This window comes from Pollachius pollachius, assembly GCF_949987615.1.
Source record: "Pollachius pollachius genome assembly, chromosome: 5".
In the NCBI taxonomy this organism is placed as follows: domain Eukaryota; kingdom Metazoa; phylum Chordata; class Actinopteri; order Gadiformes; family Gadidae; genus Pollachius; species Pollachius pollachius.
In genome coordinates, this window is record NC_136938.1 from 17797749 (window position 1) to 17813978 (window position 16230).

General features: G+C 45.3%; 1 protein-coding gene across 7 annotated transcripts in view; it reads right to left on the reverse strand.

Annotated features, from left to right (window-relative positions):
• Positions 1-16230, reverse strand: part of plekha7b (pleckstrin homology domain containing, family A member 7b) — a 72456-nt gene that overhangs the window by 40568 nt on the left and 15658 nt on the right. Inside the window, exon 1 of one of the 7 annotated variants that reach the window (XM_079736642.1) lies at positions 1911-2049. The exons of the other annotated variants lie outside the window; for them this stretch is intronic. The gene's annotated coding sequence lies outside the window, so the exon portion shown is untranslated. Of the gene's footprint in view, positions 1-1910; positions 2050-16230 lie in introns of those variants that run through there. 7 annotated transcript variants of the gene reach the window in all.

Below are 16230 nucleotides of genomic sequence, written 5' to 3' on the forward strand. Positions count from 1 at the left end.
TCCTGTAAAAGCTATTTTTTATTCTTCCGATAATTAACCGTTGAAGAGACAGCCAAGTAACGCTGAGAGAGAGTGGACCCATGTTTGCAGGATAAATACTGCAATGCAGTTTGAATCCAGCCAGAATGTTGCAGCGGTTCAACTCAGAAAACAGGCTGCTCCAAAACACAGTCACACACACTGGGGCACACACAAGCACAGACCGACTTTCCCCGGATGTACCAAGGGTATAAGATAACGACGTGTGCATAATGAATTTGAGTAAACACATAACGCTCTGAAGGGCAGCCTATGTGCTTTGCTTAAAGAAGCGCTGGATGAAAGAACGCGCTGGTGCCCTTTAGCGACCCCAGGCGGCAGAGGGAGGTACTACGGCTGTAGAGCAAGGAGAAGATGAATGTATGCGTTGACATTTAGAAAAGGTGGATGCTGCATTTTAAAGGCGTCATCGGAAGTGCTTCTCTACATGCAGTAGTTCACATAGAAGACAAACCATAGCACATATTAATTAAAATAAGGACATTGAAGGACACCGGAACGTTTACATTGCAGTATACAAACACACGTGCCCGCGCACACGCACACGCACACACACAGTCTGCAGAGCATTGTTCTGGTAATAGTGCATAATTTGCGGAGCTGCACTGGGCCCTCGGAGCCCCACAAAAGCCTCCCGTGTTAATTATGAATATGCATTCTTTTGAGGCTTTTGTTTCAGCCGCATTACTTCTGAGCTATTTGTCAAGGAATTCACCACATCCCCATTTACTGAGCAAATACCGCGGCGCCGCCGTGGCTCTGTGCATTAGCAACAGTTTACATGAGCCTTCCCGACCGGAGACGCACTTGGTGCTGAGGGAAGGTTAGCCCCCCTGCCGGGGAGAAGGGGAGCCGTGATGACAGTATCAGCAGGAGAGATCCACGGCAGGGCTTATGAAATATGCACACAATCATTAAGATACAGAATGACGGTTGTAAATCTTGGCTTACCGGCAATAAAAGTACAGCTCAGCGTAAAGCTATAACAAGGATCTGCTGTATATGGAGATGATATTGTTAAATGTAATATACATATTCAACTATTTGTATCTCTCTTTAAGTTATATCTTAACCCCAAGTAAGAAACAAACTAATGGACTAAAGACGTAAAGTCTAGGGGGGGGGGGGGGGTACTTTGCCGGCTGTACGTCATGGAGAAGCTGCAGGTCAAGTAGAGCTTTCACAGCTTCTGATAAGGACCGGCAAGAATGGGGGCATCCTACACCCTGATGGGGCCCCAGGGAAGAGCTCCCCCCCCCCCCCTGTGGGTTTACACTGCAGTGTAAACATGACCTGGAGGTTAAGGTGAGGGCCGAGTAAGGCTACTCTTCACGTAGATCAACACAGGTGTTCAATGCGCAAGAGTTTTGTTGTTGAAAAAATGATTGCGAGAAATACAACTTCCAAAAGAGGGCGAATATGAGGCTCTTAGTGGGATGGAGCTCAAACACAGGTCCAATTAACACTCCAGCAGCAACATGTAGGAGAGACGTTGAAAAACAATTCCGATAGCTCCAACATCCAATATGTCCTCCATCGCCATGCCTTTTTTCCCGCCGCCGCTGACCAAAGTCCAAAAGTCCAGCCCGTACAGAGCGTACCAACTCAAAGCATAAAGCAACAGGCTCAACAGGGTAATTCCTGTTCAAATAGTGGAGTTCATTTTTAGCAACAGGGCGATGAGGGTGGCTTGACCCCCTCAGAGTCAACCCCAAGCAAACAACAAAGAAAACACCAAAATAACCACCACAAAACTTCACCCTCTGAACGCACACGCCCCCCCCGGCCATGCTCCGAACAAACGGCAAGCCAAACATTTATCAACGTCGGGTCAAAGTAAAGAAACTTTAGCGGAGCAGTTATTTCCTCACCCGATATCCGCCTGTGTATTTCCATTGACCTTACTCAGCTTTAGCACGAGAGTGAATCATTGACTTGCCGTGGGTCCAGGGGCTGGGCTGGGTGTTGCGGGCGTCCAGTGGGTCGGAGCGGGGCAGGTGTGCGTTTGCAGAAGCAGACTCTCATAGCATACCTGCCGGCATCCACGCGGAGCAGCGGTGTAGAGCAGCGGAGGGGAGCAGCAGTGCACGGCGCTGGTGCAGAGCACTAAGTAGAGAGCACTGATCTAGAGCACCGGTGGAGGATATGCAGGACAGCCATAGGGCTAGCGCTCCCTCTGAGGCATGTTGTCTTGTCTCCGAGGAGAGCTTTACTCCACAGCCAGAGATCAGGCCGCCTGCCATGAGAGGGCTTGGTTGCTTATCTTTCCCCCCCCCCCTCCCTCCCTTCCTGCTCTTTACCTAATTCTCTCTCTCGCCCACTCTCTCCCACTCTCTCTCTCTATCCCACACACTCTCTCTCTCTCTCTCCCTCTCTCTGTGTTGCTCACTCTCTTTCTCTCACTCTCTCTGTCTCTCTCTCTCCCTCTCTTTCCCCCTCTCTCTTTCTCTGTCTCCCACTTCTTCTGTCTCTCTCCCTCTCTCAGATTGTGTGTGACACTCTTTTTCTCACTCACTTCCTCTTTCTCATTATCTCTCTCTCTCTCTGCTTCCCTCACGACTATAAATTACTCTACCTTTAAATTAATCAAACATGGATCAGGGAAAATGGGAACAATATGTGACCGTGTGAGAGGAACTAGCACAGTTTCCGTTGAGCTGCGGGAAACTGTTCATCTTTTCATCCCATTCATTCTGCTGTTATTTTCCCAGCACGAGATATCTCTACCATTCTGCAGTGATTTTCTTTCCCATTGCAATGGCTGTGTGCTGTTATTTAAAATCAAGGTGCTAGAGCATTTAAGAATGACTTCTTGTCATTCTCTTAAGAATGACAGAATTGGTTCTGAATAAAATTCTGTAGATAATATTGGCACTGGCAGAATGAACTTTGGAAGCCTACTCTGTAAAAAAGGGAAACCAAAGATCTTGGCAGGGAATCATAGCGAATGGGTTATTATTTATAACAGCTAAATATTTGGCAGTACTTTAGTCATATAGCTCTATGACCCACAGTTGACTCAACCAATAACGCTGACACTATGATAAACTGTTACCAGCATAGAACAGAGTCACCTTCACCCTGTTTAATATTTGCTGTGTGGTTTACTTAGGTGAATGGAGAATTCCTGCTCATTATGCTCAAAGACCACAAAGATGACAAAGATATTGATGTAGTTGATATTTGGAGTCAACTTCCCTGAATCATTGTGTGTAACAATGCTGACCCAATAGACTGCAGTGATCTTCTGAGTGGATCTGAGAAAAAACAAGGCATAATGTACAATTAACTGGCTCATTGATCATCTAAGTCGTCTACAGATCTGCAGAGAACACACAGTCGTTTGAGACAACCGAGTTGAAAGTGTAATCGAATTAGTTGCAGCACATTCAGAAGGAATATCAGCTTGAGCTAATCATGCCATTTCCAATGCTGAAATTACTAAAGCGGTAAAGCGGAAAAGCTTTTACCTATGCCAACGGAAAAGAAAAGTGTTGGGTATTTGTATACCCCGTTACTGGCTTAAAAATCAGGAAACCATAAATGTTCATGAAAATCATCAAAAACAAATAGATAACGAGAGAACATCCACTGAGCATGACAACACAGCGTGTCAGCATATGTAAAGTGTTTGCTCAGCGATAATATCTAATGGGATAGCCTTTATTTCACAATAACGCGTAGGGATCGAAAACTGTCTGAGGCGACGCGAGACATACAAATTCTGCTGCTGTGCCTCACCAATCTGGTCTGGAAATGCACCACATTTTCCAGATTTTAAAAAAGGCCTGTCCCACCCGCAAAGGGAAAAGCTTTCCTCAGTTCCAAGTAGGCCTACGCAAAATCGTTATATCATTACAATGTTTATATTGCTAACTTCTTTCAACATACAATACTCATATACCTTATATAATGGAGTACTATGTAAATATTTAGGAAAAGGATTTTATGGTAAGATCCTTTTATGTCTTTTCCCACCATTACAATTATTCAGAGCTGGCATGAACGGGCGCCCCTGCCAAGCCGTCCAATGAGCCCATCCTTTAGTGAACAATAGCAGAGACTCTGAGCTGGGATGACATCAGACTCATGTTATTACAGCCTCGGCGAACAGCAGCTATGTCTCTCTAGCCAGGCATGAAGCCATGAGAATTTCAAATGACCAGAACAAAGCTGTGCTCCCCGCAACCCTCCCAGTGGGAGTAGCGAGCCACCCCTCCCAGCAAAGGCCCTGCCATGCCCCATGGAGGGCCAACAGCAGAGGGCATCGCTGGGGGGGGGGGCAAGGGTGGCCCATTAGCAGTCCATACACACGTTGTTGTGACACAGCACCTCTCAATACAGTGTCAGTATCCACGTCAAAACCTGTTCCAAGAGGGGGGCGGGCAAAACAAATCAATTCCATTGCGGTGATTATGAAAGTGGCCCGAGTTTGGACAGGGGTGAAAGCATGGGGTAAAAGAAAGATAAAATAGACTCTGACCATGATTGACGGTACTAATTGTGTCAGAATGACACTGTTCCGAACTGTAATGCAGACGTCGAGCCCGGCGAGACAAATATGTTTTTTACAGACATTTTCCTTCCCGTCTACTTAATTGGAAAAATGACCTATAATGGCCGTCTATAAAAAGAGAAAATGAAAGAAAGAGCGAGTCAAACTGATGGAAGATTAACTGCAAGACCAAGAACAGCCTGCTCAGCAGCTTCCCTTGGCAGCGCCGACTGCCTTCCCTTCTCCTCGCTGCATGCACCTTCTCCAGGGACCGCCCACCCTGGTGCTGCCCCACTCCGCCTCACATCCATACAAGGCTCCCCCTTGGTTTCGTTGTGATGAAGGTGTACCAGTGGGGCCACTCCCTGTCATTTCTGGAGCCGCTGGCTACAGCAAAGGAGAAGGAAGTAAGGAGAAGGAAGAACAATTTGGCCAGAGGGAGAACATTAAGGCAACATATGCACATCAGCACTTTCATGATCTCCACTCACGCAAAATCATCCCACACTTAGATATTTAAGTGGGGTGTGTTTGAGTCATTTATCATTGCACCGACTTTTATCGGCCATCAAATCTGTTACCGTGACTTGCATTTATTTTTTGGAGGATATTGATTTAAACATTCGCTGGTAAAAGAAAATAAAGCATCTTATCTGTAGGTGGGCTATATAAACCCTGCAGCTGGGCTCTGACGAATCAATGGTTGTGGAGCTTCAGGTCAATATTGAACAGCACAGATCGATCCGCCTCATCTTATGCTGATCATTAATTCACGTGTTCCCCAAACAAAGCATTTAATGTTGCATTCAAAGAGTAATAGAGCCAAGAGGAGTTATTTATCATAGTATCCCGAGTTACTTGTTGCTTTAGGGGACATATTGTTATTGAAGGCAACATCTCAAGTTGTGTTCCAGTTTGGATAAGAACTCTAAAATTCTGTGCTGAGATGAATAAGGTATATCTTATCTTATCTTATCTTAAATTGCTAACTGGCAAACCACTATGAAATAAATGAAACAAATGATTCATGTGACATGAGTTATAAGACGTTTAGATTTGTTTGTACATACTAACCCTAAAACCCAGCACCGATTTTTTTTTAATATAAAATCTTTAGAATGTAGTATTTTAATTCAAACTGGGAACCCCAAAAATATAAAATATTCTGAGGAACATTCCTTAATATTATCCTTTTGAAAGGATGAAAGCAACTCACTAAATGACCAATGTCTAATGAATGACTCTGGGATGTTTTGTTCCATTTATCACTATTTATAGCTTTAATTGCAATTGTGCTGCTTTAATATAGGCAGCAATGAATGTTAATACATTTAAACAAGATCGACTTAAAGACGCAATGTATAACATTTAAACTATCTCATAGCTTAAAATCACTGTAGTCAAATATCTGTAGTCAACATCAATGATGTTTACAATATTCTTGCTATGGACCCTCCCAAAACCCTTCCTACATATGCCACCCACAAAGCAGAGCCATGTGTTTGTGCACAGTAACAGTTGCACAGCCAGTAAGAGTGGACTGCTAGTAAGTAGGTAAGTAAGTAAAAACTGGGCACAATGCAATATCGAAAAATGCACACAATTAGGTCTCACGGCCTATAGTCTAATGTCACTTGCTTGGTCTAACACGGGGACTTTACCCATGGGAAATTTGGGGTTTGAACACTAGTGCGATTCCAATATGTTTGATGGCTTCTTTGTAAAAGTAACAAGCAATCTCAATGAAGTAGCTGTAGATCCAGCCAAAATATATCTTTTGACAACCCTAACCCCATCCTCCTGAGAGGCATCAAATTTGAATATAACAGAAATCTATGATAAAAGTGTCTCTATGTAATGACAAAGTTAAACTGCCATGGGAGATTTGTTTCAGCTTCAGAAGATCTTTTATTATACCTTATGGACAATGGTTTTGTAGAAACTCTTATATAGTTTTGTAGAATAGTCTGCATCAGAGGAAGGAGGGAGGGACACAGGGTTTTTTTCCCCTTCTTGCAGGTCCATTTCCATTTCTTTCTGCCTGACTGATCAGCTAATCCATACAGATGCTCCGAATGGGACTAGAGGTTCAAAAGGTGCTCACCTGACTCATATAAAACATAGTCTCGAGAGTACTAAAGGGTCAGGAAGCGTGAACCAATTACGTCAAATCCCACATTCCTTCTGCAAGCTATCCAAATGACCAGATAAAAGCCATGTATAAAAATGCAATGAATACAAAAAAGACCTACAACCCATCCACAAGAAATGAATGTATATAACTTGCAATGCTTATGTATCTGGTCCAAATACAAATGTTTGCTTAGTGAAAATAGTCAAATGTAATGTAAAGCTATGCATATATAATGATAATTATATTGAATAATAAAAGTTGGCAATGCTACAGTTCTCAAGATGTGTACATCTAGATGGTTGTTACAGTGTCTAAACATTGCCATTCGTGTGTTAACGCTGACCATTGCACTCCGCCAGTTTTATGTTTTCCATGGCTTAAGATTAAAGCTTACATGTGCTTATTGCAAAACGTACTACAGGTCATTTTTGCTATCGTTGAGGATAATTGCTAGCCTGGCTTCTTTTCTCCAGCTGACACCGCCATCTTCTATAGACTAGTATACTGGCAAACAGAAAGACGCCAGACCTCGCTCTACAAACTCTGCAATTAAATAATCTTGTTCCGATCAGCTGCTCAGTCTAGATCACAACCTATTGGCAGACTGTAATTAGGACATGTGACATGATGCTGTGATCTTGCTCGGTCGGCCAGTCAAAAGCACTGCTTTATTTAGCAAGGTAATGAGGTCATTGCCAGGGTCTTGTGTGACACCATCACGGGCGTCTTTGTTTCATCTTCCACAAAATGTGATCGTCACAGCTACACATGGCATCTCAAGCATGACAAGACTAATCAGACACGGCACGTACATTTATGAACACGCAAATCAAATTATTGACCTTGTCCTGTCCTTGGGTTTATTTATGTCTCAACAACTGAAACAGGCGAGATGTGTGTCTCCTGCATATTTGCTGCAAAGATGCACATTTCAACCCATGGGGAAGCTGAGAGCTCAGGTGGGTGGGGGCGCTGGGGGATAAGAAGACACCAATTTCAGGCATAAAGAGGGAGGGCCTGGGAGTCAGTGGGCGAGAGACAGGCTCTGGGCAGTAAAAGAGAACGTGTGTGTCTGTGTGGTGCAGGGATTGTTGGCAGCACGAAAAGTGGAGGAGATAGTAGGGTGGGGGTATGGGTGGGGGGCATTTATCTCCAGCCGCACAAGATGAAGGCATCAAGAGGCTGGAGATTTAGAGTGAGCTGGCCAGGCGAAAGACAACTCCTCATAAGTCATCGGAGGGCACTGGAGCGTGATTCATTATACTCTGCAGGGACAGTTTCCTACCAGAACATCATCACTAGGCCTACCCCTCCATCTCCATCCCACTGCAGGGGTGGAGATGGATGTCCGCGCTACCATGGAGATGGATGTTCGCACTATGTATATTATGATGCGATGAATAATATCCATGCATCATAATATACATAAACACGTGTTTTATTGCATTTACCCGATCAAACGTACTGTACATCTGAAGAGACTGCTGAAGAGTGAACCGCTATACATATACCAACAGAAAAACACAAACAACACGAAACAGTATGTATTTGAATTTCATGTAGGGCAGCCGATCGGCTGATTTATTGGATGAGGGAGGAGAACAAGGTCAAAGTTTTACCTGACCCTCGTTGCTACACAGGGTCTTTACGCTCTCGTTGGTGCGCTGTATGGACCAAACCAACCACAACCAGTGAAAGTGATTTGGTAGCGCGGCCATGAGCCGGCCAAACAGGAAGACATTTATTCCTACTGGGTCATCGACTTCCTGCACACACCCTGCCTCGCCCTCTGATCTCAACCTCCTCTTGGAAAACACAGGAACACAGTGGTGACAGGGCTGCAGGCCAGGGTCATGGTCTCCACACACACACACACTCACACACACATCTATCTGCTATTGCGGTGGCGGTATCCCTAGTTATGCTTGCTGAATATTGGTCATCCTGTTTGCTTGCCTGATTCTGATTCACGACAGTCAAATTGTGTTGCAGGAACAATATCATAATTGGACTTTATTTGAATGAATTGTTCTGCTTTAGTACCTCAACTGTGAAAGATGCAGTAAGACAATTTCTGCATTTTAGTTTTACAATTATAGTGGAGTTTTCACCCCGTTGTATAAAACATTTAAATATGTGTCATGGTAATCCTTCCACGCGCATGTTAATATTCATGAAAAAACATGTCCTAGTTACACATTTTCCCCTCTAATACAGTTATGGACTTGTGGTCAAAAAATAACAACAACAACAACAACAACACCTACTCTCAGGACACACTCACTACTTATTTATGTCATGATAAGATTACAACCTCCATAGACGTGCCAAGCACATGCGCAAACACATGCACACACACATGCCCACACACACACAATCTGGGAGAAGGTCAGAAGGTCTCATCAGCTTGAATGTGCTTCTTTACATTTCCCAGAGGAAAGGAGAGGAGTAGGGAGTGGGTGAAGAGGATGAGAGGGGTGAAGAAAAGAGGAGGGAGGGGAAGGGAGAGGAGAGGAGAGGAAGAGAAGAGGATGAGAGGGGTGAAGAAAAGAGGAGGGAGGGGAAGGGAGAGGAGAGGAGAGGAAGAGAAGAGGATGAGAGGGGTGAAGAAAAGAGGAGGGAGGGGAAGGGAGAGGAGAGGAGAGGAAGAGAAGAGGATGAGAGGGGTGAAGAAAAGAGGAGGGAGGGGAAGGGAGAGGAGAGGAGAGGAAGAGAAGAGGATGAGAGGGGTGAAGAAAAGAGGAGGGAGGGGAAGGGAGAGGAGAGGAGAGGAAGAGAAGAGGATGAGAGGGGTGAAGAAAAGAGGAGGGAGGGGAAGGGAGAGGAGAGGAGAGGAAGAGAAGAGGATGAGAGGGGTGAAGAAAAGAGGAGGGAGGGGAAGGGAGAGGAGAGGAGAGGAAGAGAAGAGGATGAGAGGGGTGAACAAAAGAGGAGGGAGGGGAAGGGAGAGGAGAGGAGAGGAAGAGAAGAGGATGAGAGGGGTGAAGAAAAGAGGAGGGAGGGGAAGGGAGAGGAGAGGAGAGGAAGAGAAGAGGATGAGAGGGGTGAAGAAAAGAGGAGGGAGGGGAAGGGAGAGGAGAGGAGAGGAAGAGAAGAGGATGAGAGGGTTGAAGAAAAGAGGAGGGAGGGGAACGGAGAGGAGAGGAGAGGAAGAGAAGAGGATGAGAGGGGTGAAGAAAAGAGGAGGGAGGGGAAGGGAGAGGAGAGGAGAGGAAGAGAAGAGGATGAGAGGGGTGAAGAAAAGAGGAGGGAGGGGAAGGGAGAGGAGAGGAGAGGAAGAGAAGAGGATGAGAGGGGTGAAGAAAAGAGGAGGGAGGGGAAGGGAGAGGAGAGGAGAGGAAGAGAAGAGGATGAGAGGGGTGAAGAAAAGAGGAGGGAGGGGAAGGGAGAGGAGAGGAGAGGAAGAGAAGAGGATGAGAGGGGTGAAGAAAAGAGGAGGGAGGGGAAGGGAGAGGAGAGGAGAGGAAGAGAAGAGGATGAGAGGGTTGAAGAAAAGAGGAGGGAGAGAAGAGGAGTGAAAGGAGAGGAGGAAGCAGGAAGCAAACCCATTAACAGATGGCCTGTTTCTATATAACTCCATTAACTCCCAACATATGAATACCATACGAGACAGAGAACTATCACAACATCCGCCTGGGAATGAAAGTATCACAGCGCAGGTTCAATGCATGACTCATGTAGATGGAGCCTCTGGACAGGCTGTTCTCAGACTGACCATAGAGGGGCAGAAAAAATACCTCCTTTTACTAAACTGCTTGGCAACAGACACAGAAATATGACACTCAGTGCTGTGACCTGTGACTCGCACACGCACACTGTAAGGTGATTGGTCCAATACCAGGCTAATAGGCATCTGCTGCTCAAAAACAATATGCAAGATTTTCGTCAAAATGATAACTAGGAAAGACAATACCACTTAGAGGCATGTGTGACTGATGATGATTGGAAGAAAAAATAAGAATGATAAAAAAATCTGTCAATATTAATATTCTAATGGCCCAAAAGCAACACTCTACACGGTTCATGAGTCTGGTCCTCTGTATAAGCCAGTGAATTGGCAGTGAACAAATGGCTTCGGAGCATCAGGACGGGGACTATATCGTTAACATGCAAGACACTACCTATACATCATATAGATAGTTGACAGATGTGCCAGGCTCCATCATAACAACAAACCAATTACACGACCCGAGGTAGCAAACAAACCATAACTCAAAAATGTAAAAGCTCATAACAAACTTTGCATAATGGCAAGACGTCCGCATTGTATTCCGACAAACAGAAAACGCGGTGTTCTCCACCCCAAGGGGAGGCGATAGACGCACAGGTTGATGGAGGCTCTTTAAGCAGAAGGGCCATCACTTCATCTCACCCACACGCTGTGGAACAGCTTACACCTGTTAAACAGCTTGGACCACCCCCGTACCCAGACCCCTCAGCTTGCATCCATTACACCAGTGAGCGGCATGCACGGACCTAGTGCACTTCTACCAACCCCCTCAGGGCTATGTGTTGATTAGAAGTGCGCCCTACCTGCAAGCCCCGAGGACAGCGGCCACGCAGTGACACCCCTCAGCTGCAGGGCCGGCACACAGCATCCTTGGTTGTCCGTCGCCTCAGCCCGTTTTAGATAAGAATCGCTTTGGTTCTTTTGATGTGTCAATAGATCCATATGAACGAGCAGCCGGTCAGCATGTCCGCCAACCACAGGAATAAAACACAAATTCTGAATCTGCATATGTTCCAAAGTGCACGGTCCTCACACAAATTGCATATGTTCACAACTAGATAATCTAGTCTGATCTCTGATCTCGCTAAATCCTGTGACATCAAAAATAAATCAAACCTCAGAAAAAGGAGGGCGGGGGAAAACACAGCCTCGGTGATCTGAATAACCTTTGAAATGCAAAGTCTGCACACATGAAATGAATTAATTATGTGATACGATTAGGTAGCCTGTTGATGGTCAGCCTGTTATCACTCATATACACTCAATGAACATTATACAGTGTATTTGCCTAAAGTTGACATAAAGTATCACCACAACTCATTCGGGAATGTAAACATGCATATTTTAGAACATTGCTTTTTTTTATTGATATATATATATATATATATATATATATATATATATATATATATATATATATATCATATATACATTTGGTTGCATTTTTATGTGATATTTATTCAATCAAAACCATGGTAATTTCCTAATGGGTCCTAGCTCATGCATCTGCACAGAGGCACGTTGTAGGTGCAGAGGTGGACTAACCCTAACCCCCCATATGTACTAGACATGACAAGGGAAAAGGTAAAGGGATATTATGCTGGGATGTGATCCATCAATCCTACCTCTTATGCATTCTGGAAACTGCTTATTTTCCCACCAAATCTCCCTATAGCCTCTGGCAGTGTAGTATCCACTCTGTGTAACCGTGACAAGCTAATTCAGCTCAGCCTCGAGCATTGATAGGTGACTTGACTTCCCATTTAGGAGACGTGCATGTGTTGTGTAATGAAGACCAGCAAGGTGCATACACACACGACAGAAGGGCTTCTGTATGATGGCTTCTCTTATCGTTTTTGTTTTCTGTCCCTGGGAGATAGCCCAGGTCTGGTGACCGACGACATCAATAATATCATCCAACTATAAAATGAACTGGAAAATCACTGGCCAAAGAGATGTAGAGAACCGAATGGTCGCCAAGCTCCACCAGCCTAAAGCCACAAACACTGTGTATTACAGGAGGTCTGGGCCATTGCAGAGGACTGACCCATGCACTGTGTGGATGGACAATGCCAGGGGAGCATGGCTTTATTGCATTGTGCCCGAGCCTAGGAAATGGTGTTATCCGTATCGAATGTAATCCCGGGTTGTTTTTTTTGCTCTTCAATTGTATCCATGGACCATGGCGGTGATCTCACTAGTGGGTATTTAGGCGTGGAGGCAGGGAGGGGGAGGGGATGGATCATGTAACAATCAGATTGACCCCCCCCCCCCCACGCCCCCCATGTTGTGAGACAAGTCAAATCCCCTTATACTGTCATGTCAGCAACATTAGATCATGGCTGTCAAGGCCCACGCATTTGAAGCAACAACACAACTTAATGGGCACTTCTGCATACACATGCACGCACCACCGCTCACACACACAAAGCACATCGAAGCTTGCAAATCCAAACATGCACACTTTCCACTCAAGGACACGTACACAGGGAATTTTTAAAGTGCTAATCGAATTACTTCAACTGAATCGCAAAAATATGTCATATGTGCAAGATGCTATGGGAAAAAAGACAACAGGGAGTAATTAAGTTTATATCACACAATGAATTCCAGAAGTGAACTTAAGCAGTTCAGAGGCTCGCGCTGCTTTCTGTGGTTCTGCAGTGGTGGCGGGTGTTAATGCATGAGGGCTTGTAACCACTCCTCCCTTCCATACGGTTTACTGCAGTTTGTTTACTGCAGCCCAGCATCTTAGCTTAGCTGGAAATCTATAGCATCCCCCTTCAGAGCCCTCTCGGGTACACCATGAAATTGCATGCACCGTCTCATAGCCGCAGATCAAAAACTAAAGAAGCAATTCCCTCTTCTGCTCTCCTTAGGAGCCCCTGTACTTGGTGCACTGCACTCGCTTCCTCTCAGCTTATTGGACGCTTCATTCTGCACCTCATTCTTACCGTCCAGCCGGTCCATTCTCTCTCTCTTCTCTACCCTATCCCTCGCCTTTCTCCTTTTGTGCAATGCACACTCAGACAGCTGAGTCAAGCGTGTGTAGGACCATGCCTGTGCGTGCATGTGGATGTGTGATCACACGTGTGTGTGTTTGCACGTGTGTGTGTGTGTGTGTGTGTTTGCGCACGTGTGTGTGAGTGAGTGTGTGTGTGCGCGCAGCCGCGCATGCTTGCGTGCATGCGTGTGTGTGTGAGTGGGCCATGTGCGTGTGTGTGTGTCTGTGTGTGCATGCTTGCATGCATGCGTGTGTGTGTGCATGCATGTGTGTGCATGCATGTGTGTGCATGCATGTGTGTGCTTTTCTGTGTGTTATCAGCTCTGTGCTGGGAGCTAGCTGTGAGGGCTTAGCCTGCAGGGGCGGACCCTACCCTACAGTTGTCATTACAGTGTCCCCGAGCAGAGATGCAGCCAGAGGAGGCGAGGAGCCACACACCCGCTGTGGAGCGAGCCTCACACACACACACTTAACCTGACCCAGTACATCTAGCCGATTACTGCAATGCTCGACAGCAGTGATGGATACACAGAACCACTATTAACACTGCCATGAAAAAACACACACACAAACAGTGTTTAAAGTCATATATACAAGAATATAAAATAACAAATGCTTTAAGAACTGTTACATTTTTAGCGTTGCCATTAAAAGCCCTTCCACAATAAATCAGAGTTGGGGTATTATTTTAAAATATATCCTCATGAGGTCCTTGGCCAAAATTCATTCCTTCTTATATGATCAGAACGATGGAAAAAGATGAGTTTAATAAATTGCTTCCACCTGGCTAAGATGTTTACTGAGCCCCCAGTGGCAGATGGGTGGGAGGGCTCTTCAGAGGCTGTTCTTCTTCTGCACATTGTTATAGATATTGGAGGAGAAAGCTTCACCACATCTGGCTCAAATCCTGAGACATTGGTTATTACAAGAAAGACTTTACCAGAAGAAGAAACAATCCCTTCTCTGGAATGTCAGCTCCAACAGAGCCGCTGATCCTGAGAGCGCCATCTCCCCAACTCAGAGGTCATGATCTTGATAGGGAGAGAATGTACTCCCTTTTCAACATTGTGAATCCTTCTGTTAGATATCATCATTATGACTTTCTCTGGAAATGACTCTTCCCGGAAGAGACATGGGAGCATTCACAGAGGTCAACTTGTATTTTACTGTTAACCGAAAGTCCTGTTCTATACTGGGTCTATTGCCCTCTACACAATGTAAAGTTCCTCATTTTTTCACACTGAATCGCTCCAGGACTGCATTTAGCAAGGACATGACCTCTAGAGCAGCTCAGCATACAAATGAAGAGTTGCTGGCTGTATGCCACCTGGAGCACCGTGGTGAAGGATGCGAGAGGCAGGACATGGAAAGGTCTGATTTGGTGGTCCTATAACACAAAACATTGAGCTGGGTAGAGGTGGCACTTTGGCAGACACCAATTAAGACTACTGGGCCGACAACATGCCCCAAAAGGTCCAGCTCTACGTATTTAGAAAGCATTTGGCTACTTCACCAGAAATAATATCCAAAGACTAATTATAAGTGGTGTGGCAACCCTCCCCACCTATAGCCACAGCTGTTATCCAGTGGCCTGGCATTAACCTATTGCTCAAAAATAGAATTATCTGTTGCAGAGGAGGTTTTTTCCTCTCAGCTCAGCTGGATGAAGAACCAAGCACAACATTTATGTCTACATCATAACATGAAATGTTATGATAAGGACCTTTGTATCAGAATAATGTTAACAATTACCAGAGATAAGGTTGTCTCTGGTAAGATGTATGGCATTTAGACAGGCAAGCCTGAACAAGCTCTTTGAACAGCCATTTCTTAATCAACGGTGCCAGTAATAATACAAATAAAGTTAAATAAAATAACCATGCCAATAAACACAAAGGTTTTGTTCGGAAGTTGGTAAAATAGTGTATCCGCCAGTACTTTAGAAGCTACCATATTCATATTTCAGTTGAAGTTACCAAGGCAAAGAGCAAAGAGCTTTAGCTAGTCAAGTACTAATATGTCTTTCAGTGTGTGAGGAAAGTTTGAGCGGAAGCAGATGTGTTTGTCTGTGTGTGTCTGTGTGTGTCTGTGTGTGTGTGTGTGTGTGTGTGTGTGTGTGTGTGTGTGTGTGTGTGTGTGTGTGTGTGTGTGTGTGTGTGTGTGTGTGTGTGTGTGTGTGTGTGTGTGTGTGTGTGTGTGTGTGCGCGCGCGCAGGCGTGTAGGCAGACGTGTGCTCATCCCAGTGAGCAGCTGTTCTTGACGCTAGAGGGGTGTGGAACAGAGACATGTAAACAAGCCCATTCCAGCAGTGCTCTGATATATTGGCTTATAATTGAAACAACGAAAAGGACGAATAGAACTACGGGCCAAACCAATCGACACACACATAAAACAGTATAAAAATCAGATTGAAGTGGACAGCAAGCGGCTTTGCCGACACCGACACAGCGGCAATGAGCTGTGGTAATGAAGCTTGATCATAAGCGATCCTGCACCAATACACATCATACAGCCTTGCAGGTCTTCAGTCACAAGGTTAGCCATTCAAATAGATTGCGCTTAAGCACGACTGCAGATGAAATATACCCATTCCCTAGTCCTCTATGCTAGATCTCAGTAAGCCCTTGCCAACAAACGTCTAGCGAGAAACGACAGCTGTGATTGAGTCCAGCATGCCGCAACATCCCCAGACCCTTGCTGTTTCTCCGGTACGGGAGCGAGGCTGCGATACACACCTGCGAGTTGCGTGGATCGCCGGGAGCCTCTTGTGAGGGGTGTGTGACGAGGAAGTGGAGGAGTGCCCTGGCTGGATCCACATGATGTTAGTT